We start from the raw sequence: 23,184 nt of genomic DNA, 5'->3' as shown, positions 1-23,184 counted from the left end.
TTGATGATGATGGTACTTGTTAAGCGCTTAGTGCGTGCCAAGCTCTATTCTAAGCTCTGGGGTAGATACAAGGTAATCAGGTTTTACCGAGGAGTTAACTGAGGCACAGAGGAAGTGAAGTGACTTGCCCAAGGTCACACAGCAGACAAGTGGAGGGGCCGGGATTAGAACCCACGAGCACTGACTCCCAAGCCCGGGATCTTTCCACTAAGCCGTGAACGAGTCTCACCCGAAGCCTCGAGGGGTCTCAGCAGGCAGGATAATAATAATAATAATAATGTTGGTATTTGTTAAGCGCTTACTATGTGCAGAGCACTGTTCTAAGCGCCGGGGGAGATACAGGGAAATCAGGTTGTCCCACGTGAGGCTCACGGTCTTAATCCCCATTTTACAGACGAGGTCACTGAGGCCCAGAGAAGTGAAGTGACTTGTCCACAGTCACCCAGCTGGCAGGCGGCGGAGCCGGGATTCGAACCCATGACCTCTGACTCTCAAGCCCGGCCTCTTTCCACTGAGTCACGCTGCTTCTTCAGGATGGTCCGTAGGGGGGTCATTCGTTCATTCAATCGTATTTATTGAGCGCTTACTGGGTGCAGAGCACCGGACTGAGCGTTTGGAAAGTGCAATCCGGCAACTGATAGAGACGATCCCCGGGATGGGGCGCGAATCCCGCTCCACGTTCCTCCCCTCGAGGCCGGCAGGGCCGGCCCCGGCGAGGCAGTGTGGGTGCCCACCGTCCGGATTGTCTGGGGGGAAGCCGGGGGCCAGCGTGGCATCGCCGGGAGGGGCAGGGGGGCTGCCAGGCCCGGGGGCGGGGGGGCGTCAACGTTGCGTCCCGGCGCTGCCAGGGCCGGGCCTGGGGAGGGGACAGACCTGGGGGGAAGGAGGAGGGGACAGGGAGGAGGGAGAAGGGGAGGGAGACGGATTTGGGAAAGAAGAGGAATGGGAGGAGGAGGGAGAGAAGCCAGGGGGAGGAGGTGGAGACGTGGAAGGGAGGGAGAGGAGCAGAGAGAGTGGGAATGGGGAGAGGAGGGGCGGTGGTCTGTCGGAGCTGCCCCCTGAGACGGTAGGAAGGGAAGTTGGGGGGAGCCAGGCTCCTCTGGGGGCTTTGGGAAAAAGGTCCAGGAACCACCAGCCTCTCCAGGCCCCGGCGGGAGTCTGGATGGCAAAACCATCACCCGGGCAGGGAGAGGATCCAGAGGCTGCCACGGTGGAGGGTTTCGGGGATCTCATCGCCCCGCACGCCCAGGAAGCGTGGAGAGGCTGAGGAGGGTACTGGGCTCCCCCCTTCAGCCTCCCCCCGGGCTCTGGGCTCCCCCTTCTAGCCTCTCCCCCGGGCGCTGGGCTCGTCCTTCCAGCCTCTCCCCTGGGCACCGGGCTCGCCCGGCCGGCTTCCCCCTGGGCACTGGGCCCCCCGCTTTCAGCCTCTCCCCTGGACGCCGTCCTACCTCCAGCTTCTCCCCCGAGCTCCCCCTTCCAGCCTCTCCCCCAGGCACCGAGCCCCACACGCCCCTTTGCCCCCAAGCTAGCCACGGAGCTGCAGTCTCAATCCCTCTCCAGGCTACCTCCCTTCTGCAAAGGGTCTGGATGTGCCTGATCTCTGCTGTGTCCCTACCCTCGTCCCCCAGACCAGACCCTCACACCCTCCCGCCCTCCTCCACCCCCACTCTGCCCTCTTGTGCCACTCACCCCCGCTGGAAAAGCCCTCCCTTCTCTCCCCGCAACCACGGCCTTGCCCTCTTCCGACAGTCTGCTGGAGACTCACCTCCTCCAGGAAGCCTTCTCAGACCAGCCCCATTTGTCCCCAAGCCTCTCCTTTGTTCCTGTTTCCCCAACTGCCTCAGAAACTATCTCTAGGCACGGAGCAGGTCCCCTCATTTCTGGCACCCCCCTCCTGTGCACGATGAGGTTCTTTCTTTCTTTCTTTCTTTCTTTCTTTCTTTCTTTCTTTCTTTCTTTCTTTCTTTCTTTCTTTCTTTCTTTCTTTCTTTCTTTCTTTCTTTCTTTCTTTCTTTCTTTCTTTCTTTCTTTCTTTCTTTCTTTCTTTCTTTCTTTCTCTCTTTCTTTCTCTCTTTCTTTCTTTCCCTTCTCTCTCTCTCTCTCTCTCTCTCCCTTTCTTTCTCTCTTTCTTTCTCTCTCTCTTTTTCTTTCTTTCTTCCTTTCTTTCTCTCTCTCTCTCTCTCTCTTTCTTTCTCTCTTTCTTTCTTTCTCTCTTTCTTCATAATGTTGGTATTTGTTAAGCACTTACTATGTGCAGAACACTGTTCTAAGCGCTGGGGGAGATACAGGGTCATCAGATTGTCCCACGTGAGGCTCGCAGTTAATCCCCATTTTACAGATGAGGTCACTGAGGCCCAGAGAAATGAAGTGACTCGCCCACAGTCACACAGCTGACAAGTGGCAGAGCCGGGAGTCGAACTCATGACCTCTGACTCCGAAGCCCAGGTTCTTTCCACTGAGCCATGCTGCTTAGAGGTCTACTGCGGAAATAGTGGGAGATGCGGCCGTCCAGCAGCTCTGACCTTACCCCGTTGGCTCCATTTGGCCCGGGTACCACTGTGACCCCCTGATCTTTCTCTGCTGTGTCAGAGGCCTAGCGAACCCGGGCTCCTCCCTGCCCCCACCGAGGCAGGAGGTAACGCTGTCTCCCCCAGGATGTCCTCCGGTCTCCCACCCCTGGGGGAGGTTTGGGGAGGGGCTTGGGTGACGGCCCCCTTCAGAGCTGAAATTGTTGCTCTGAGTTGGGGGACCCAGGCTTCGAAGTCACTGAGAACCTCCGGATCACTGATTTCTGTCTTGTGTCTCCCCCACCTCCATCTTTCCCCTCCTCCGTCCCTCAACTCAACCTCCCCTCTCTTAATAATAACAATACTGCTAACAGTTACGGTGTTCGTTGAGTGCTTACTGTGTGCCGAGCGCTGTTCTAAGTGCTACGGTAAATATATGAGAAGCAGCCTGGCTTAATGGAAAGAGCAAGGGCTTGGGAGTCAGAGGTCAGGGGTTCTAATCCCGGATCCACCACTTGTCAGCTGCGTTTCTTTGGGCAAGCCACTTCACTTCTCTGTGCCTCAGTGACCTCATCTGTAAAATGGGGATTAAGACTGGGAGCCCCACGTGGGACAACCTGATTACCTTGTATCTACCCCAGCACTTAGAACAGTGCTTGGCGTATAGTAAGTGCTTAACAAATACCAACATTATTATTAGTATTATTTTATTATTCATTCATTCAATTCGATAGTATTTATTGAGCGCTTACTATGTGCAGAGCACTGTACTAAGCGCTTGGAATGAACAAGTCGGCAACAGATAGAGACGGTCCCTGCCGTTTGACGGGCTTACGTTCTAATCGGGGGAGACGGACAGACAAGAACAACAGTGTTTGGCACATAATAAGCACTTGAGAAATACCATTATTATTATTATTATTATTACAAGGTAATCAGGTTGTCCAAGTGGGACTCATAGTGCTTGCATAGTAAATGCTTAATAAAGACCACCATTATTATTATGAATCCCCATTTTACAGATGAGGTAACTGGGGCCCAGAAAAGTAAAGCAACTTGCCCAAGGTCAAAGAGCAAACCAGTGCAGAGGTGGGATCTGAACCCACGTCCTCCGACTCCCAAGCCCGGGCTCTCGCCACTAGGCCCCAGTGCTTCTTCTTCACCCCCCTCTTCTCTCCATCCCCGTCCCCGTCGTCCTCTCTCCTCTCACATCTCCTCCTTCTTCTCCCTCCGGAAGGTCTGCCTCTCCCCTCCTCTTCTCCCTCCTTCCCCCACGGTCCACCCCCCTGGCCCAGTTGGGCCCGGCCCAGCCCTGACCGTTGTTGCGGCTCTTCCCTCCTCTTGTCCGGGGTCCAGAGGTTCCCCGGCCCCGGAGTCCACGTGGATGGGTTGGAGCAGGGACGGGGACTCCACCCTCTTTACACCCCCCTTCTCCCCCTGCCCCGCCGGTCCTCCCCTTCCCAATTTTCCTCCAGGAGCCTCCCTAGGCCGCTCCGGGCCACGTGGAGCCGGAGGAGAGTCTGGGGCGGGGGCGAGGTTTAGCAGCGTGGCTTAGTGGCAAGAGCCCGGGGTTGGGAGTCGGAGGACGTGGGTTCTAATCCCGGCTCTGTCCCTTGTCCGCTGGGTGACCTTGGGCAAGTCACTTCACTTCTCTGGGCCTCAGTGACCTCATCTGGAATATGGGGATTACTACTACTACTATTAGAGAAGCAGCGTGGCTCAGTGGAAAGAGCCCGGGCTGGGGAGTCAGAGGTCATGGGTTCGAATCCGGGCTCTGCCACTTGTCAGCTGTGTGACTGTGGGCGAGTCACTTCACTTCTCGGGGCCTCAGTTCCCTCATCTGTAAAATGGGGATGAAGACTGTGAGCCTCATGTGGGACAACCTGATAACCCTGTATCTCCCCCAGCGTTTAGAACTGTGCTCTGCACAGAGTAAGTGCTTAAGAAATGCCAACATTATTATTTTTATTACTAATAATGATGGTATTTATTAAGCGCTTACTATGTACCAAGCACTGTTCTAAATGCTGAGGTAGATACAAGGTAATCAGGTTGTCCCGGGGGGGCTCACAGTCTTGACTTCTCTGTGCCTCAGTTACTTCATCTGTAAAATGGGGATTATGAGGAGCAAGGTGTAGAGCACAGAGCACGGGCCTGGAAGTCAGAAGGTCATGAGTTCTAACCCCGGCTCTGCCGCTTGCCTGTTGGGTGACCTTGGGCAAGTCACTTCCCTTCTCCAGGCCTCAGTTACCTCATGTGGAAAGTGGGGATGGAGACCGTGAGCCCCATGCGGGACAGGGATCGTGTCCAGCCTGATTTGCTTATATCCACCCCATCGCTTAGAACAGTACCTGACACATAGTCGACGCTTAACAAATACCAGCGTTATTATTATTTACCCCAGCGCTCAGAACAGTTCTTGGTTTAGACTGCGAACCTGTCATTGGGCAGGGATCGTCTCTATCTGTTGCCGAATTGTACATTCCAAGCGCTTAGTACAGTGCTCTGCACATAGTAAGCCCTCAATAAATACGATTGAATTGAAGTACCATAATAATAATTAATAATGCTCACCCCCCAACCATCACCCCCAAATCTCCCTCCTCGCCGGAGACACCCCAACCCTGGGTTGGCATGGAGTGAGGGTGGGGCGGCTCCGCCTCGGCCCCCCGGCACAGCTGGCACAGCTGAGCAGGGGGCGCCCAGGGGTGGGTGGGGGGCCCTGTTTCTCCTTGTCTCTGTCTCTGTCCGTCTCTCCCTTTGTCTTTCTCCTTCCCTTCCCTGCCCCCCCGTCTCTCACCCACCCCCTGCCCCCCACCGTCATCCCGACGTGGCTGGGTTCTCTGCCCACCACCAGGAATTCCCCAGGAAGGAAAGGGGAGTCGGGGGTCTCCTCCCACCTCATCCAGGGGGAGGAAGGGATTCAGCAGTCTGGGGGAGGAGGAGAAAGGCAAAGTAGAGCAGTGGGTGGGGCTGCAGAGGAGGGGGTGGCTACAGTTACCGATTTGTCCATTCCAAGCGCTTAGTCCAGTGCTCTGCACATAGTAAGCGCTCAATAAATACTACTGAATGAATGAATACAGTAGGGGGAGGGACGGGGGGCAGAGGGACGGGGGGCAGGGCCTGGGGCAGAGGGCCAGGGGCAGAGATCCAAGATCCAAGATCCTAGAGCTGGACCTGGAGGGAGAGACAGACACACAGTCAGCAAACGCAAACACACGCAAACATTCATTTGCACTGTCGTATATACCCATGTATTCCTTCAATCGTATTTATTGAGCGCTTACTATGTGCAGAGCACTGTACGAAGCACTTGGAATGTACAATTTGTGGAATGTACGATATATTCATTCATTCAGTCGTACGTATTGAGCGCTTACTGCGTGCAGAGCACTGGACTAAGCCCTTGGGAAGTACAATTCAGCAGTGGTTTAGGGGAAAGAGGCCGGGCTTGGGAGCCAGAGGACGTGGGTTCTAATCCCGGCTCTGCCACTTGTCTGCCGTGTGACCTTGGGCAAGATACTTAACTTCTCTATGCCTCAGTTACCTCATCTGTAAAATGGGGATTAAAAGTGTGAGCCCCAAGTGGGACAACCTGATTACTCTGTATCTACCCCAGTGCTTAGAACAGTGCTTTGTACACAGTAAGTACTCAGTAAATACAATTGATTGACTAATTGTATAGAGCACTGTACTAAGCACTTCAGAGAGTACATAGAGTTAGTAGACATGATCCCCACATAGTAAGTGCTAACAAATACCATCATCATTATTATTATTACCCACTAGGCACTCACACAATCACAATTTTACCAATCCCCTCCTCTGTCCCACTATCTTCAGGTTTTTAAATCTTCCAGTTACAGTTCAGCTATATATCCTGTTTATAGGCCACTCTAACCCCCAGATTATTTTCAGATGAGTAGCAGTGTGGGCCTATGGAAAGAGCTGGGGCCTGGGAGTCAGAGGACCTGGGTTCTAATCCCACATCTTCCAGCTGCATGCTGTGTAACCTTGGGTGAGTCACTTAAATTTTCCGTGCCTCCATTTCCTCATCTATAAAATAGGAATTCAATCCTACTTAGATTGTGAGTCCCTTATGGCGCTTAGTACAGTGCTTTGCACATAGTAAGCGCTCAATAAATACTATTGAATGAATGAATATGGGACAGAGACTGTGTCCAGCCTGATTAACTTGTATCTTCATCAGCATTTAGAGCAGCGCTTGACACATATTAAGTATGTAACAAATATAATGGCAACAACGAAAATAATAACAATGCATCTGCAGCCTCAGCTGTCTCCCCACTTTCTTTCTGCCGCCCCTTCCCACTGAGCGGTTCAGTTCAGGAAAACGCTGACTTTACGGAGGTCACAGAGGCCACGTCAGCCACCTCGTTGACCAGCTCCCTTGAAGGTGAGGACAGAGGGAGGGGAAAAGAGGGGCAGGGCAGCCACGAGCAAGGGACAGGAATCTCCTTTCCGTGGCCCCAGCCCTGGCCCAGGCTCTGGCTTCTGCATCCTCAGCTTCTCTGGGGGAGGAGGGGCCGCCGGCTTGGAGCACTACCAGGCTGCGCTGTGGTCAAGAGTGGGCGGAGAGGCGGAGGGAAGAGGGAAGTCAGAATGCCTTTAAAGCATTTACGCAGACTGATTTCTCAGACCTTCAGGCCCTCATTTGTGGCTGGGGGAGGGAGCGTAGAAGGGGGAGACTTCTCCTCCTCCTAGCTAACGGTCGGCAGGGACAGATATCACTCATCCCCCTCTCAACAACAATAATACGGTACTCTGCACACAGTAAGTGCTCGATAAATACGATTGAATAAACAATAATAATATTTGTGGTATCTGTTTAGCACTTACTATGTGCCAGGCACTGTACTAAGCTCTGGGGTTGATACAAATGGGCTTACTATCCCACCTAGGGCTCACAGTCTTAATCCCCATTTTCCAGATGAGGTAACAGGCCCAGAGAAGTGAAGTGACTTGCCTAGGATCACACAGCAGGCAAGTGACAGTGTCAGAATTAGAACCCAGGTCTTAAGTGGTTTGACGCTTTGCTTATCTCCCCAGAGGCTCTTCTTCCCTAACATCCTCCTTTAACCCTCACAATATCACCAAGAAGCAGCTAAACACTGTCTCCACATTTGACTAATGAGGACACTGAGGCCCAGAGAAGGTAAGTTCCTGGACTGTGAGTCCCACTTGGGTCAGGACTGTGTCCAACCTGATTATCTTGTACCTTTCCCAGCGCTTAGTACAGTACTTGGCAACAGTACTTGGCACTTAGTAAGCACTTAATAAGTACCATACTCATTAATATTATTATTATTGCTATTGCCCGCAGTCTCTGACTCTGAAGGCCTCGAGATTTCGGCCAGACCCCGCTGCCTCCCTATTACATGATTTCGATTCATTCAATAGTATTTACTGAGCGCTTACTATCTGCAGAGCACTGTACTAAGCACTTGGAACATACAATTCGGCAACAGAGAGAGACAATCCCTGCCCAGTGACGGGCTCACAGATCCCAGACCGGAGGGCCCAGGCCAGATCGGCGCTTAGTACAGTGCCTGGCACATAGTAAGTGCTTGAGAAATACCATAATCATTACTATTATCATCAGTGCTAAATTCTTTGCACTGGGACTGATCCTGACCACTGGGTCTTTAAGGCTGCAGACTCCTCCTCGAGAACCCAACCCGTGAGTCATCCCCCCTCCCCACAGACCCCAGATGGAATTCAGCCTGGCGGATGGGGTGCGGGGAGCTCCCTCCTCCCCCCACTGCCCCTCACCCCCCCCAACAGGCTTCCATCCCCTCCCCCCACTGCCCCAGCCACCTCCTCTGGAAGACAGCAACATTCCCGGGAATGTTTTCTTCCAGGCCTCCGCCGCCCGCAGCAGCCCAAGATCCCTCTGTCGAGGAGGATGGGGGAAAGAGGAGGGGAAAGCAGCGTGGCTTAGTGGAAAGAGCCTGGGCTTCGAAGTCGGAGGAATTGGGTTCTCATCCAGGCTTCGTCACTTGTCTGCTGTGTGACCTTGGGCAAGCCACTTAACTTCTCTGTGCCTCAGTGACCTCATCTATAAAATGAGGAATGATAATAATAATGACATTTGTTAAGCGCTTAATATGTACCGAGCACTGTTCTAAGCACTGGGGTAGGTACAAGGTAATCAGGTTGTCCCACGTGGGGCTCACAGTCCTAATCCCCAATTTACAGATGAGGTACCAGATGAGATTAAGACTGTGAGCCCCTCGTGGGACAACCCGATTACCTTGTACCTACCCCAGAGTTTAGAACAGTGCTTGGCATATGTAAGCGCTTAACAAATACCATAATTATTATCATTGTTAATAAAGCAAAGTGGGAGAGGAGGGGGAAGGGCAGGGGAAGGAGAAGGGGGAGGGAAGTGTTCCTCCCCTGTGAAAGCTCGTCCCACCCCCTTCCATCCCCCCTCTGCACCTCTACATCCCTCGGTGGGGTGGCCTCTGAGCCTCAGATACACTCGCCACCCTACCCGACCCTCAGCACCTCCCCGAAGTCCAGGGTCCTGTTGTGGGCAGGGAATGTATCTGTTTATTGTTGTCTTGTCCCCTCCCAAGCACTTAGTACAGTGCTCTGCACATAGTAAGTGCTCAATAAATAGGATTGACCAAGTGTCCCAGCTCCCACCCCCAGGAAAAGCCAACCTACAGGCTTGGAGAGGCCTAGCTGGGGGTGGGGGATGGGGGACGAGGGCCGGGGATCAGGGACATGGTGGGAGCATAGTGGATTGGGTTTGGGGAGCCTGGTTACCTGTTCAGGGGCCTACAGGCCTCTGGGATCACCAGCTCTAAATATTTCCTCTCAAATCAAACTGGGAAGAGGCTTGGCTCCCCATAATCAATCAGGGGAATTTACTGAGCATTTACTGTGTGCAGAGCACTGTACTAAGTGCTTGGGAGAGTACAGGACAATAGAGATGTAAACATGGCCATGCCTGCAAAGAGCTTAAAGTCAGTCAACCACTGGAAACTGGCCCACGGTCTCAAATATTGCCATGTTCATTTAGGCGGATTAATTGTGTGCTTACGGTGTGCAGAGCACTGTACTATGTGTTTAGTAGGGTACAGTGCTCTAAACCCAGTAGGCACCCAATAATAATTATGCTATTTGTTAAGCGCTTACTATTTGTCAGTCACTGTAGTGTGTGGACACCGTAGGTGCCCAGTACAGTGCATCGCACCCAGGAGGCACCCAGTACAGCAGTCTGGACACAGTAGGCATCTACATACAGTAGGCTCTATCTCTGCATAAACTAGATGCGCAGTACAACTCTCTGCACAAAGTAGGTGTCCAATGTAGCGGTCTAGAGGCCACAGGAAATTGGATCCAGAGCAGGAACCCTGTGACCCCCCTCAGGGGAGGCTCCCACCCACATAACAACCCTCCCCCGCCCCCCAGCCCCCGCCTTGCCACGACGCTAGACCCAGCGTCCGGGACCTGCAGGGCGGCCTGGCACCAAGCCCCATCGGGATCCTCTCCACACAGTGCCATGGATGATAAAGAGGTTAAAAAGCATCCCCCTCCCCACATTCTTGTGCGGGCGGAAGCTGCCGTGGACCCCCTTTAGGGTCCCACCCACCCATCCCACAGACAACGTTCCCCGTGGAGGCTCACAGTGTTTGGGTTGGGAGGATACCAGCAGGCCAGCTGGGCAGCAGCTCCGATTCCCTTGATGAGGGGCCAGGGCTGGGGAAGAAGGAAACTGGGGGAGGGGGAAGGGGCCTGGAGAGGGGAGGGGACGGGGGTGTTCCCTTACAGGCCTTAAACAACTCACACTTGAACTCTCACTGTGAGCCTCTGCTAACAGGAAATTTAGGAGATACCCCGCGGGGACCCCCGATCCCCTACCCACCCCCTCAGTGCAAACACCAGCCCTTACCAGCCCTGAGCCATTTCTTCCCAGCCCTCCCTCTTTCTAAGAGTTTGTAGAAAAAAAAAAATCAGTGCCCTTTACCTGTCACAGTTCATTTTCATTCACCTGACCACTTGTATAGGTGTTAGGGAGGCCTTCAGTTTCTTTCATTTCCCTCTACATCAAGCAGACACTCCTGACGACTGGCTTCTCACCAGATTTCTTCTTACTTCAACCAATCATTCAATCTTATCTACTGAGCGCTTACTGAGTGTAGTGCTTGGGAGAATACAGTACAACAGAGATGGTAGACATGTCCCCAGCCCACTTTGAGTTTACAGTCTAGAAGACTCTAGACAATTGATCGATGGTGTGTATTGAGTGCTTACTGTACACAGAGCCCCGTACTAAGCGTTAAGGAGCATATGATAGATTTGATAGACAAATCAACTCCTCTTACTACACCACTTCTCTCCCGACTCTCCTCTCAAATTCACTTCTTAACTGCCCCTCCACTCTCTCATCTCAGTCCCCTTGCTGATGCCCTTCCCCGCTTTAAATCCACCAGACCTCACCCAGTTCTGTCCATCTTCAAAGCCCTCCTGAACGCCCATCTATTCCAGGAGGCCTTCCCCGATTAATTCCCAACACCCCTAGTCATAATAACCCAAAAGCCACTCATAGAATTTATGAATTTATTGGAGTAGTAATGTAGAAGATATTTATTGAATGCCTAATCTGCACCAAGCACTGTGCTAGGTTCTGGGGTGGCTAGGAGATGATCATATTAGGCACAGCCCCTGTCCCACATAGGGCTTACACTGTAAAATGGAGGGACAGAAGGTATCTTATCCCTGGTTTTATAGACAAAGAAAGCGAAGACCAGAGAGATTTAATCACTTGTCCAAGGTTCTTATCCCTGTTTTATAGACAAAGAAAGCAAAGACCAGAGAGATTTAGTATCACAAGATCACACAATTGGCTAGGGGCAGACTTGGGAAAAGAACCTGGGGCTCCTGATTCTCAGGCCCTTGACGATTTCTGGGTTGGAACACCTATAAGGAAGTATACGACACCGATTGTATACAGGGAACTGTTCTAGTCACCTATTGTGTGCAGGGAACTGTACTGAACATCCACTATGTACGCAGCACTGTGATGAGCGTTGACTGTTCAGAATACTATACTGAGTATTTATTGTGTATGGAGTCCTGTACTGAGCTCCTACTGTGTGGAGGTTACTATATAGGGTGTCTACTGACTCTCAATTTTTTTATGGTATTTAAGTGCTTAATATGTCCCAGACACTGGAATCAATCATCAACCAATCAATGATGTTTATTCATTCATTCATTCATTCAATCAATCATATTTATTGAGTGCTTACTATGTGCAGAGCACTGTAATAAGTATTTGAGTACAGTACAACAGAATTAGCAGACTTGCACCCTGCCCATAACGAGCATACAGTCTAGAGGGGGAGACAGACAATGATACGAATAATTAAGTCATTTATAATATATAGTTTAAAGATATGTGCATAAGTGTTGTGCGTTGGGGGTGGGGCGAATATCAAATATCCAAAAGTCAAGGAAGGGAGAACCAGCAGGAGAAAAGAGGGATTAATTGGGGGAAAGACTCTTGGAGCGGCTGTGACCTTAATAATGCTTTGAAGTTGGAGAGAGAGTTGGTCTGGGGTATATGGAGTAGGTAGGAGTTCCAGGTTAAGGAGAAGACGTGGGAAAGGGATCGGTGGCGAGATAGATGCGTTCGAGATACAGTGAATAAATCGGTGCTGGAGGAGTGGAGTGTGCGGTCTGGGCTGTAGTAGGAGATCAGTGAGATGAGGTAGGATGGGGAGAGCTGACTGAATGCTTTAAAGCCAATGGTAAGGAGTTTCTGTTTGCTGAGGTGGATGGGCAGCCACTGGTGAAGCAGCGTGGCTCAGTGGAAAGAACCCGGACTTGGGAGTCAAAGGTCATGGGTTCGAAACCAGGCTCTGCCACTTGTCAGCTGTGTGACTGTGGGCAAGTCACTTATCTGTGCCTCAGTTACCTCATCTGTAAAATGGGGATTAACTGTGACCCTCACGTGGGACAACCTGATCACCCTGTATCTACCCCAGTGCTTAGAACAGTGCTCTGCCCATAGTAAGCCCTTAAAAAATACCGACATTATTATTATTATTATTGGAGGTTCTTGAGGAGTGAGGAGACATGGACTGAAACTTTTTATTGATAAATGATCCAGGCAGCAGAGTGAAGTATGGACTGGAGTGGGGAGAGACAGGAGGCCTGAAGGAGGCAGATGCAATTGTTGTATTGTAGTCTCCCAAGAGCTTAATACAGTGCTCTACATACAGTAAGCGCTCAATAAATATGACTGAATGAATAAAATCGATTTGGCCCAGGGGTGACGGGAGATGGAGAGTCGGGAGACCCCAACCTGCACTCCCAGGGCCTGTCTGGTCCAGTGCCGCTTACCTGCCCGGCCGGACTTAGTCTATGATAGTAATAATAACAATTATAAGTAATTGCTAAGTGCTTACTATGTACCAAGCATTGTTCTAAGTGCTGGGGTAAATACAAGGTAATCAGGTTGTCCCTCGTAGGGCTCACAGTCTCAATCCCCATTTTACAATTGAGGTAACTGAGGCACCGAGAAGTGAAGTGACTTGCCCAGGGTCACACAGCAGACAAGTGGCGGAGGTGGGATTAGAACCCATGACCTCTGACTTCCAAGCCCGTGCTCTTGCCACTAGGCCATGCTGTCTAACTGAGGTGGGCTGCCCCCGTCTGGCCCTGTCCGGCCTGGACTTGCGGAGGCTGGCCCGGTGAAACTGTCTGTTGCCGACTTGTTCATTCCAAGAGCTTAGTACAGTGCTCTGCACGTAGTAAGCGCTCAATAAATACTATTGAATGAAAATACTATTGAATGAACTGTAGAGACAAGGGCAGAGTGCAGAGAGATGTGTATCCACTCCCCGGCCGTCTCTCCTGGCACCTGGCTCCGCGGGATGATCCGTTTGAAGGGCCCGGTCTGCGCCCCACTCTTGGTCATGGAGCCTCAGGGGACTGGCCCTGAGAATAATAATAATTGTGGTATTTGTTAATAATAATAATGTTGGTATTTGTTAAGCACTTACTATGTGCAGAGCACTGTTCTGAGCGCTGGGATAGATACAGGGTAATCAGGTTGTTAAGGGCTTACTATGTGCCAAGCACGGTCCTAAGTACTGGGGTAGATACAAGGCAATCAGGTTGGACACAGTCCTTGTCCCTCATGGGGCTCACAATATTGATCCTCATTTTACAGATGAGGTAACTGAGGCACAGAGAAGTGAAGTGGCTTGCCACGACCTGCGACTCCCAGGCCCGGGCTCTTTCCACTAGGCCATGCTGCTTCTCTAAGCCAGTGGAGAAGCAGCGTGGCTTAGTGGATAGAGCCCAGGCCAGGGAGTCAGAAAGACCTGGGTTCTAATCCCGGTTCTGCCACATGTCTGCTGTGTGACCCAAGGCAACTCGCTTTGCTTCTCTGTGCCTCAGTTTCCTCATTTGTAAAATGGGGATTAAGACTGTGAGCCCCATGTGGGACAAGGACTGTGTCCAACCTGATTAACGTGTATCTACCCCAGTGCTTGGAACAGTGCTTGGCTCATAGTGAGCGCTTAACAAGTACCATTATTAGTAGTAGTAGTATTAGTAGCCGGGGATGGACCCGCCAGCCTCTCTCGCAGCCCCACAGGTGCAGCGCCAGTTTGAACGTGAAGGGCCTTTGCGCTCCTGTGGCCGGGGATGCAGACCAGGTGAGGGTTAAGCATAATTGCCAGGGGTTTGGGGGGTGGGGGCCGTGGGTCTTCTTCCAGCGCCGGCCCAGCCCGCAGTCAGCTCGGGATTTAGACTACACGACCGGCAGCCGGCGGCCACACGGTTATTTCGAGCTCCCACAGGATAATCTTAGTGTTGGAGAAATTACTCACATGGGCAAGGCAGAGCCAGAACCAAAACCAGGAGTGGGGGTGTGGAGGTGAACGGGGGGAAGGGGAGGGGGTGACAAGTTTTCACTGGGGGGCTCTGGGGCTTCCCGTTGGGTTGTGTCGCCGACCCCTGGCCCACGGCCTGTCTCTGGCCTGGAATACCCTCCCTCCTCAAATCCCACAGACAATGACTCTACTCCCCCCCAAAGCCTTACTGAAGGCCCATCTCCTCCAAAAGACCTTCCCAGACTAAGCCCCACTTTTCCTCATCTCCCACTCCCTTCTGTGTCGCCCTGAGTTGCTCCCTTTGCTCTTTCCCCCTCTCCATCCCACAGCACTTATGTACGTATCTGTAATTCTATTTCTTTATAACAATAATATTGGTATTTGTGAAGCGCTTACTATGTGCCAAGCACTGTTTTAAGCACTGGGGAGGGATATAAGATAATCAGATGGTCCCACATGGGGTCCCCAGCATGGACCCTCCCACGCCCCTGGTTCTCCCCTCTCCATCCCTGCTCCTCCCCTAGTGACCCAGCAAGAACCATACCACACCCCTGGCTCTCCCTTCTCCATCTCTGATCCTCCCCCAGTGATCCAGCCTGGACCATCCCACACCCCAGTCTCTCCCCTCTCCATCATGGGACTGTCCCTGATGGGAATTTTTGTTAATCCTTTTGGGGTTGGGGAGATCTTGGGGGCCATCACCTCTCCTTTCTCCTCCTCCTTCTACCCTCTTTCTCTTCCTTCTCCTTTTTCTCCTCTCTTCTTGACCCCCACCCCTTCTCCAGTATCATGCGGCCACCTTGCGTTGTGCACTGCTGGGCTCAGGGGGACGGGCCGAGAGACTGTGGATGGCCCACTGCAAACCATCTCCACTGCTGCAAACACCTCTCCAGGGCCTGTTCTGCTGGCCGCTAAAACCCATGTTCCCCTCTTCTCCATCAGTGAGTGAGCACTGTCACCCAAGCTGCCAAGCAAACTACCATGAGCACTGTGTAGAGGAAGCATTAGTAACAACAAGGACAAAGCAGGAAAAAGCCCTTAATATAGAACCAGTCTGTTTGAAGGTGGTCTTTGTTAAGTGCTTACTATGTGCCAAGCACTGTTCTAAGCGCTGGGGTAGATACAAGGTAAGTAGGTTGTCCCACGTTGGCGCTTGCAGTTCTAATCCCCATTTTACGGGATGAGGAAACTGAGGCACAGAGAAGTGAAGTGGCTTGCCCAAAGTCACATAGCTGATAAGTGGCGGAGTGAGATTAGAACCCAGGACCTCTGGCTCCCAAGCCCGGGCTCTTTCCACTAAGCCACACAGCTTCTCTGTTTGTGTTGCAGGGTGTGGACAGGACTGTGGGTCCCCTGCACTGACCTTTTCAGCCACACGGACACTCAATGATAAACTTCACCGTTCTTGGTGTCTCCTTCGAACAATCAACCACAATATTTACTGAATGCTTACTGTGTGCAGAGCATTGTACTAAGCGCTTGGGAGAGTTCAATATTACAGAGTTGGTAGACAGGTCCCCTGCCCACAAGGAGCTGAGAGGCTACAAGGGGAGACAGACTTTAACAGAAATCAATAAATAACAGATATGGCCATAATTGATTCATTCAGTCGTATTTGTTGAGCGCTTACTATGTGCAGAACCCTGTACTAAGCGCTTGGGAGAGTACAGTAGAACAATAGACATTCCCTGGCCACAGTGATCTTATGGTCTAGATGGGGAGATAGACATTTAAATAAATAAACAAATGACAAGTGCTGAGCGGCTGAGGGAGGGGTGAAGCAGGGGTGCAAATCTAAATACAAACACAGAGGACAACTACTAGATAGATATATTCATTTGTAGGCCTGGACGATTGATTTAGCTATTTCACGCCGGAGTATTTAGATAATTGCTCTGTCCTTGTTCTGGCTTTGCAAATTCACTTATTCATTCACTCAATCGTATTTATTGAGCACTTACTATGTGCAGAGCACTGGACTAAGCGCTTGGGAAGTACAATTCAGCAGCAAATAGGGACAAACCCTGCTCACAACGTGCTCACAGTTCTGAAGGGGGGAGACAGACATCAATCCAAGCAAACAGGTATCAGTAACATCACAACAACAAAAAAAATCATTTATTTTTATTTTTATTTATATATATATCTACATATCATTTTGTCAGTCTGCATCCTTATTAAGGTTTAAACTACTTGAGGGCAGGGACAGCTCGGCTTTCCCCCCAAGCGCTTAGTCCAGCACTAGGTCCTCAGTAGGTGCTCAGTAGATACCTTTAGCAGTGCGTGAGCGTCTCCCAAACCGCACCACCGGAGGAGTTCCGCCCATAATTACCCAACAGGGAACCATCACTCGGACCTATAATTATGGACCATCCTTTAAGCCCGAAGCGGCCTCTTCAGAGTCATTCATTCAATCGTCTTTACTGAGCGCTTACTGCGTGCAGAGCACTGTACTAAGCGCTTGGGAAAGTACAATAGAACAATAAACAGTGACATTCCCTCCCCAGACGAGCTCACAGCCTAGAGTGGGGCAGACATCAATACAAATAAATAAAATGACAGATCTGTACGTAAGAGCTTTGGGGCTGGGAGGAGGGAAGAGCAAAGGGATAAATAAAATTACAGATGTGTCGATCTGAAAATGGAAGCGGGGTCAGAATCAAGGGGGCCGGGGATGGGGGGGCCGGGGATGGGGGGGGGGGCGTCCCCATCGTGGCCGCCTCGGCAGAAAATGCAAATGCCTGTGTCCAACCTGATTACCTTGTACCTACCTCAGCGTTTAGAACAGTGCTTAGCACGCAGTAAGCGCTTATAATAATGATAAAAATGATGGTTTTTTGTTAAGGACCGTTCTAAGCGCTGGAGTAGATACTAGGTAATCAGGTTGTCCCAAATGGGGCTCACAGTCTTCACCCCCATTTTACAGATGAGGTCACTAAGGCACAGAGAAGTTAAGCGACTGGCCCAAAGTCACACAGATGACAAGTATGGAGCCGGGATTAGAACCCACCTCCTCTGACTTCCATGCCCGGGCTCTTTCCACTAAGCCCACTGCTTATCAATTATGATGATTATTATCATTATTTTTTGTTTTTCACCCACGGGCCGAAACAGAATGTGCCGCAAGGCCAGTGAGTCGGTGAGAAGGATTTCTAGACTGCACTGTATGGAGCAGCATGGCGTAGTGGATAGAGCCTGAGAGTCATTAGAACATGGGTTCTAATCCCGGCACCTCCTCTGACTGCTGTATAGCCCTGGGCAAGTCACTTTACTTCTTTGTGCCTCAGTTCCCTCATCTGTAAAATGGGGATTGAGACTTTGAACCCCACATAGGACTGCGTCCCCCTCTCTCTTCCCCCCGGGGCCAACCCCATGTGTCTACGTGTCCACTGTCCTGGCAGCGGCCCGGATCCTGCATATACACTTCCCTGGCTCCGGGGAAATTGTCAATTTTCCCCGAGCCCCGTGGCCCCCACCACCCCCCACCCGGAAAGGGGAGGGTCTCCGGGCCCTGACAGCTGTTTAGGGCGAGGGCCCCTCCCCTGCTATTTCTCCCTCCCTCCTTTTCTTTATCTTCCCTTCTCCTTCCTCCCTTCCTCCCTCCTTTCCAGCCTTCGGCATCCTTGCAGGCCCAACGTGGGGGTGGGAAGGGAAGATGGAGGGGGGAGGGAAAAGGGCTGTCGTTTGGGGAAGAGGGGGTGGGAGACGACTTTTCGGTCCCGTACTGACCGGCTCCTAGCAGAAGAGCCCAGCAGAGGAAGAGACCGATCTGTCCTTCTTTCTGTCTGTCTGCCCATCTGTCTCTCCCCAGGGTCTGGGGGCGAGCTGGGGAGGGTGTGGGGAGGGCGTGGAATGGTTTCATGCTCTCAGAATCAGAGACCGGGGGCTGCCTAGTTTGCTGAGAATGCCGGAGTGGGAGAAAGGGAGGGAGGGAGAGAGAGAGAGAAAAAAGAGAAGGAGAAGAAAAAGAAGGAGAAAAGGGAGGAGGGGGAGGGAGAAATAAGAAAAAGAGGGAGGGGGAAGGGGGTGAAATTCCATCTTGCTGGAATCACTGGCCACTGCAAGTTTCCTTAATGTTTTCCAGCTGCCTCCCTGGATGGTCATTGGAACTGGCTTTCAGACAAAGGCTGGAACAGTTTAGCCTCCAAAGCAAAAAATACCCCGACTCCGCCCTTCCCTGCTTCTAAGCAAAACCAGACCACGCCGAGGCTGCGCAAGAATGTGATGAGCTGGAGGGGCCCGCCTGGCTGCGCTCTCGCCTTGCGCCTCCCCCAGCCCCGGCTCTGGTCTGGATCCGCGGCCCCCAAGGGGCTAGTTTTAAATGGGGTTCGCACCCTTGGCCTGCCCATCCGAAGCCTGGCCCCCACGACCCAAGGACCATCACTGGAGCAGCCGCCTCCCCGCAAAGTGGAGGAAAGAGCCATCACGTTTACCCTGCGCCCACCCTGTGCCAAGCCCTGCGCTCAGCGCTGGACAGGGGAAGTACAGGACAACTAGGTCCCTGTCCCACAAGGGGCTCACAGTCGGAGGGGGAGGGAGAGCAGCGAGAGGAGGAAACTGAGGCCCAGAGAGGCTGCATGACTCACTCAAGGTCCCCCAGCCGGCCCGGGGCATCGATTAGAATAATAATATTAATAGTGGTATTTGTTAAGAGCTTACTATGTGCCAAGCACAGTTTTAAATGCTGGGGTGGTACAAGGTTATCAAGTTGTCCCACATGGGGCTCACGGTCTTCACCCCCTTTTTACAGATGAGGTCACTGAGGCCCAGAGAAGTGAGGTGCTTTGACTAAAGTCACACAGCTGACGAGTGGCGGAGCCGGGATTAGAGGCTGGGCGTCCTAGGTGGGACAGGGACTGGATCCCACCTGATTTGCTTGTATCCACCCCAGCGTTTAGTGTAGTGCCTGGCACACAGTAAGCGCTTAACAGATACCACTTTTATCATTAGTTATCGAGGGACTACTGTGTGCAGAGCGCCGGAATGGGAGGCTGGGGGTGACCTAGCCGAGGGGGAGGAAGGGAGGGAGGGAGGCCCCAGGCCCGGCCCCGCCTCCATCACTCTGATCCTTGGAGTCCTGGTCAGTGAGTCACCGCCGTGGGCTGGGAGGGGGTCGCCAGGGCCCCCCCCCCCCCATTCCCTCCCAGACACCCTCCTTCCTCCCCATCCCTCCAACCCCCATCCCAACGACTCCAGGCAGGAGCATCTCTCTAGGGGAGGGGGCGGGGAGGAGAGCGAGAAGGGGGAAGGGTGGGGGGCACGGATGGGGGAAGGCGGGACGAGGGGAGGAGCAAGGGAGGAGTGGGAGGCATGGAGGAAGGGGAGGAATAGAGGGAGGGGTCTGTGGCCTGAATTAGAGAAGCTCAGTGGAAAGAGCACGGGTTTAGGGGTCATGGGTTCTAATCCCGGCTCTGCCACTTATCAGCTGGGTGACTTTGGGTAAGTCACTTAATAATAATAATGTTGGTATTTGTTAAGCACTTACTATGTGCAGAGCACTCTTCTAAGCGCTGGGGTTAGATACAGGGTAATCAGGTGGCCCCACGTGAGGCTCACAGTCTTCAACCCCATTTTACAGATGAGGGAACTGAGGCACAGAGAGGTGACGTGACTTGCCCACAGTCACACAGCTGACTAGTGGCAGTGCCGGGATTCGAACCCATGACCTCTGACTCCCAAGCCCGGGCTCTTTCCACTGAGCCACGCTGCTTCCCCTGAAGCCACTTAACTTCTCGGTGCCTCAGTGACCTCATCTGTAAAATGGGGATGAAGACAGTGAGCCTCACGTGGGACAACCTGATTACCCTGTATCTACCCCAGTGCTTAGAACAGTGCTCGGCAAATAGTAAGCGCTAAACAAATCCCAACATTATTATCCCTCCCCTGCCTGGGTGGGGGGCTTTTGGGAGGGGCGGAAACGTTTTTCGGCTGGGCCGGGGAGATGGGGAAAGAGCGGGAGCGTCTGGTCCATCCTTGGCACAGCTGGGATCCTCATCACCGGCCCGGTGCCACCTCAACAACCGCCTTGGCAGGAGCAGGCAGCTCCTTGTGGCTTCCTGCGGACCCAGGCCGCCCCTTCTTCCCTCCCCGGGGGTCAAGATTGTGAGCCCCACGAGACAAGGACTGTGTCCAACCTGATTACCTGGTTGCCTTGTAACAGTGCTTGGCACATAGTAACAGTTTAACAAATACCATCGTCATTATTATTATCCCAGCGTCCAGTCCAGTCTTTACCCCAGGCTATGCGTTATCCTGTCTGGGGATTATCCAATTTATACGTTACCTAGTCAACCGGTTTATAAACTGGCTGTAAGCATAATACAGTGCTCTGCAAAGCATAGGTTATCAGTCCAGTGCTCTGCACAAAGTAGGCATCTAGGACAGTGCTTTGTGAAGTACTCAGTTTGTACTGTTGATAATGAGACGCACATGGGACTGCCTTGGGAGGCAGAGACAAAAAAGACCGATACGCCTATCGGATAACCTAGCACTTAGAACGGTGCTTGGTACACAGTAAGTGCTAAACAAATACCACCCGCGTCCTTCCAAAAGGGACGATTCGACTCCGGTTGAACCATTCATTCATTCGTATTTATTGAACGCTTACTATGCGCAGAGCACTGTACTAACCACTTGAAAAGCACAGTACAGCAATAAAGAGAGACAATCCCTGCCCATAACAGGCTCACAGTCTAGGGGGAGGAGATAGACATCAATACAAGTAAACAGGCATTAATATAAATAAATAGAATTATAGATATATATACATATACCTAAGTGCTGTGGGGCGGGGAGGGGCAAAAAACCAAAGGGAGAGAGTCGAGGTGATGATAATAACTGTGGTTTTTGTTAAGCACTTACTATGTGCCACGCACTGTTCTAAGCGCTGGGGTAGATAAAGGGTAATCAGATTGTCCCACATGAGGATCACACTTTAAATCCCCATTTTACAGATGAGGTAACTGAGGCCCAGAGAAGTTAAGTGATTTGTTCAAGGTCACACAGCAGACTCGTGGCGGAGGAGGGATTAGAACCCACGTCCTCTGACTCCTAAGCCCGGGGTCTTTCCACTAAGCCACTCTGCTTCCCCGCGGAAAGGAGGGGGAGCTGAGGGGGCTTAGTTTGGGAAGCCTTCTTGGAGGACATGCGCCTTCAGTAAGGTTTTGAACGGAGGAAGAGTGATAGTCGTCCGGACCCTGAGAGGATCTCAGCCCTAGTCCTTTTCTGGCTTCTCTAGTCCCATCGAGGCAGCTCAGGGTCAGTCGGCCAGTCAATTGTATTTTTTGAGCATTTACTGCATGCAGAGCACTATACTAAACTCTTGGGAGTTTACTGTGTGCAGGAGCACTGTCCTAAGCTCCTGGTAGAGTACAGTATAACAATGTAACAGACACATTCCCCGCCCCCAACAAGTTTACAGTCTAGAGGGGAAGATAGATTTTCATATAAACAAATACATTCCAAATACGGACATAAGTGGTGCGGGGCTGGGAGGGGGGAAGAACAAAAGGAGCAAGTCAGGGTGATGCAGAAGGGAGTGGGAGAAGAGGAAAGAAGCGCTTAGTCAAGGAAGGCCTCTTGGAGTAGATGTCCCTTCAGTAGAGAAGTAGCGTGACTTAGTGGAGAGAGCCTGGGCTTGGGAGTCAGAGATTGTGAGTTCTCATCCCGGTTCTGCCACTTGTCTGCTGTGTGACCTTGGGCAAGTCGCTTCACTTCCTCTGTGCCTCAGTTACCTCATCTGCAACAATGGGGATTAAAAAATGTGAGCCCCACGTGGGACAGTCTGATTATCCTGTATCTACCCCAAATGCTTAGAACAGTGCTCTGCACATGGTAAGCACTTAACAAATACCATAATTATTATTATTATAAGGCTTTGAAGCAGGGGAGAGTCAATAGAAACCCTTTTGCCGCCTAGGTCGGGCACTGGGCAAGGGTCTCCGTTGCTTTCACAGGCAGGGCTGGATGGTCCAGTCAGAGCATAACCCAGTCTCTGCGTTATCCAATGAGTGGATCATCCAGGGTGGACATTACCCACTTTGTGGATTATCCAATCAGTGGATTATCCAGTTAGTACATTACTCAATCTGTGAATTATCTGTGATTTTTTTATACTTTATTGGAATCTGTTAAGCGCTTACTATGTGCTAGGCACTGTTCCAAACACTGGGGTAGATGCAAGCTAATCAGGTTGGACATAGTCCATGTCCCGCATGGGGCTCACAGTCTTCATTCCTGTTTTTCAGATGAGGTAACTGAGTCACAGAGAAGTGAAGTGACATGCCCAAAGTCACACAACAGACAAGTGGCAGAGCCAGGATTAGAACTCAGGTCCTTCTGACTCCCAGGCCCATGATCTATCCATTAGGCCATGCTACTTCTCAATTAGACTGGATTATCCCATCAAAGGATTATTCAGTTTGTACATTACCTAGTCTATGGATTATGCGGACTGGGGATTTCCCAGTCTGTGCATTATCTTGTCTGTTGATTATCCAATTTGTACATTACCTTGTCAGTCGGTTTATAAACTGGCTGTAAACATTATTCAGTGCTCTGCAAAGCATAGGTTATCAGTCCAGTGCTCTGCACAAAGTAGGCACCTAGGGCAGTGCTTTGTAAAGTACTCAGTTTGTACTGTTGATATTGATATCGATAATGAGACACACATGAGACTGTCTTGGGAGGCAGAGACCAAAAAGTCCGATACGCAAGAGACACTCTGAAGCGAGAGATGCAGGCACAAGGGTGGGACACAAACCCTCAAGTCACACCCAAAGACAACATAGGCAGAGAGC

Source organism: Ornithorhynchus anatinus, chromosome 8, assembly GCF_004115215.2.
Source record: "Ornithorhynchus anatinus isolate Pmale09 chromosome 8, mOrnAna1.pri.v4, whole genome shotgun sequence".
Classification (NCBI taxonomy): domain Eukaryota; kingdom Metazoa; phylum Chordata; class Mammalia; order Monotremata; family Ornithorhynchidae; genus Ornithorhynchus; species Ornithorhynchus anatinus.
This window is presented reverse-complemented; position numbering follows the sequence as displayed.